This window comes from Miscanthus floridulus, chromosome 4 (genome assembly GCF_019320115.1).
Source record: "Miscanthus floridulus cultivar M001 chromosome 4, ASM1932011v1, whole genome shotgun sequence".
In the NCBI taxonomy this organism is placed as follows: domain Eukaryota; kingdom Viridiplantae; phylum Streptophyta; class Magnoliopsida; order Poales; family Poaceae; genus Miscanthus; species Miscanthus floridulus.
In genome coordinates this window covers 29,768,981-29,772,288 of record NC_089583.1, presented here as the reverse complement: position 1 = coordinate 29,772,288, position 3,308 = coordinate 29,768,981, and the positions used below count along the sequence as shown (strand labels likewise).

The 3,308-nt window shown below is 36.8% G+C and overlaps 1 non-coding gene across 1 annotated transcript; it reads right to left on the bottom strand.

Moving 5' to 3' along the window:
- Positions 1–852: 852 nt before the first annotated feature.
- On the bottom strand, positions 853–924 carry LOC136553082 (small nucleolar RNA R66). The gene has a single exon (XR_010782988.1). It is a non-coding gene; the product is annotated as a small nucleolar RNA R66 (small nucleolar RNA).
- Positions 925–3,308: the final 2,384 nt, after the last annotated feature.

Genomic DNA, 3,308 nt, shown 5'->3' with positions numbered 1-3,308 from the left:
TGTCAAACTGCAAACCGGTAGATGTAAATAATAAAAGTCATTTTGACATGCATCAATCCAGTACCTAGATTTTATCGGTGCTGCTTATTGCATATGTTCCACAAATTCTTAATAAAGGGTACATGCATCTCTTTACAGGTAAGCTTATCTCTGTTAGGCATGTAATTAGATACTTTTCAGTGAAAAGAAACAGCACATACAGTGTAGCCATTTGTAGGAAACCCATGATATATGTGCTTCATGCCTTAGTTTTAAGGCCTAAGTAAGATCTCAGATTGCACAGGATTAAAGCACAAAGAGAAAAATGTTGTTGTTGAAGCAGTAAAGCCAACATTTATGAGAAGAGTATATCAGAACATACATGTGCTACAAAACTAATGACAGCCAAATAGAGAAGTGACTACAAGGGCATGCTACATTGCCATGAAACTGTTTATGCAAATGGAGAAAAAGAAAAGGAAACCAATCATGTGAAGACATACCCTTGAAGAAGCTCCCAATACATTAGCTGAGTTGATAGATTAGCTAAAAAATCTAAGAAGATTTACAAAGGATAAATTATTAGTACAGACAATGTACAGAGTTGAGGATTGAATAGGTACAGGACATGCAGACAAGTACGCAAGCACATAGAATTCGCAGTTACTTTCAGACATTCATGCTGAGACGAAAGTATAAATGATTGATAGATCATTCGTACAATCACATAGATATGCTGGTACAATCACATAGATATGCTGCTACTTCTCAATATGGCTGTATAAACAAGTTCAATATATGTTGGGAAAGGAAATTGAAATCTCAAATCAGAGCTTGGGAAAGGAAATTGAAAACTCAAATCAGAGCTTATAGGTCTTCAGAAGATATGCTTATAGTTGTCATCATGAGAATAATCAGGTCTCAAAGATTCATGCCATCATGAAAGAAGTAACTTATAACTAATTAAAAAGAGAAGGCATATGAATGAAATCCATGTCGACATGACACATTCATCCATTACTTTCCTCTTCTAGTGCAGGTTGTCATCAGGCTTTCTTGGGCTCTAACTTGAGCCAGAGCCTGCTGGTGCAACATTCCAAACCTGCCTGTAAAAATATAGAACAGGTAGTCATCAGAAAATTTTCAATGCACTATCTTTCTTCAGGACTTGAGCAAAAGCTCCAGAATGGATGGATACTGCTTAGGTCTGAAATATTGAACAAGAAATTACAATAGGAAATCAAAATAGGAAATATTTGCCAACTTGCTATCTGTTAAATAATTCCATATAATTCTATATTGACACAGCTTTGATTTTGGAGGAATATAGAACGATAAAGATATTCACCTGAACAATGATTTGGTTTCCTCTATTTCCACCATGCATGGATGACAACAAAGAGCAAGAACCAGCAAGCTACCATGTAAATATTAAAGAAACAAAGGTTACAGCTAATAAGTTCATATATCTAATCAAACATTGAGGAAACTGTTTCAGGCAACTGTCACTAGTGTTTCAGGCAAGCAATAGATGTTGGAACTAGGTAACCAATATTATCACACTTTTATAAAGACAAAATAGAAATTTGTGGTTTATTTTTTTTCCTGTAACACAGTCACACATGCTAGTGCTAATTTGCAGACTGAACCTCTACATGAAACAGCGAAACAGTGAAACAGCTGAAATCTCAAACTTTGCATCTTCTCTAGAGGTTGTAAGAAAATAACAAAGGCACCAGTGTGGTGGTTCATAAATATAAATGGCAGCGAAACAGTGTGGTGGTTCACAAATTTATAGCAACTCTTGGACCTAGTAACTTTCAACATGTGGGTATGAATTTTGTTTACTAGATTATCCTTTCGAAGTGTTTAATTTTCTAACTAGAACTGTGCAAGTTTTTTCTCTCTGTCCAGTCTTAGTAATAATAAGAAGTGAGTCTTGTAAGTTTCAGGTAGGATTATCATCAATACTCTCTTGAATACCCATGAAAAAACATGTTCCATTATATTCAGAGCTATACTATGCCAAGAAATTGTACTTAACATGAACAAGTACCACTTTGCTTCTGCCATTATTTTGTTCTCCCATATGGCATCTGCAGACATCATGTGATCTGCAAAAGAAATATCTTAATTAGTTAGATGCACCAGGGCAGAACACATGGGTAAAGACCTATGATGCCTACACATATCACATACTGTTTAGGCTACAGGATACCTACATGATAATCAATTTGCCATGTACAATTGAAAAGAAGCTGTTCTACTATATATCCACAAGTACAGTTTGCTTGGAGCAATTAAGCTAGCTGTAGTTGCAAATAAATTCAACTTACCATTGAACAAAGCTGGAATAGATGTGCTAGACGGCAACCAGTATTTGGATCTTCTTTCTTGTATGATCAGAATAAGAATTTCAACCTCACTACTACGACCGTTGTCATCTACACAAAAAGAAAAAAAAACATTAACCAGAAACAAATTAGTAGAAATGTAAATTATACATCAGTTATACATTGAGTAAATTTAAAATAAATGGTCACCCATTACTTGAATGGGCAAGAGTAAAAAAAAGGGCGTACCCAGTGCAGAGAGCTCCCGCTCTATGTGGGGTCTGGAAAAGGGTGTCAGTGGCAAGCCTTACCCTCGCCTGTGCAATGCGAGGAGACCGCGCCTCGAACCTGAGACCTTCCGGTCATAGGCGGTAAGACTCTACCACTTGCACCAGGCCCGCCCTTCTTGAATGGGCAAGAGTTTACTCACAAAAAAACTAGAGAAGCAAGGTTATTGCTTTACTGTTGTCTCCAACCAAGCACCACTTTAGAGAAAAAGAACTACTCTATGAGTTTGTAGTTCAGTAATAATTGATCCAAGGATCACAGCTTCTCTATTTAAGTTTGATTCCCTGGGCCTCTATCAAACTATAAGGCTCTATACTGATAATCACACATGCCTTTTTCATTGTAAATTTTACTGAAAAACAAAGTCAAATGAGTAAAAACTAGATGGCATGTATTCATTACATCATACTGAAACTAGAGACATATGAGCCCTGCTAGTTTGATTTAGAAAGACTACTGCAGCGGCATCTTGTAATTCAAATTGCCATTATTTTACTTAGAAATTAGTCATGAATCCGATCTCAATTCCAATGGCAAATCGGTAGGATTCCTCTAGGCAAAACTGTTAATGCAGATTGATGAGGAGAGAGAGAGAGTAATACATACCACTTCGCAGCCTCATCTAGAATTATGCTGCCGCCAGCCTTGCCGTTAGTACCCTGTATTTTAGTAGTGGTACCAAATCCACCAGGGTTGCCAGCATGGTGT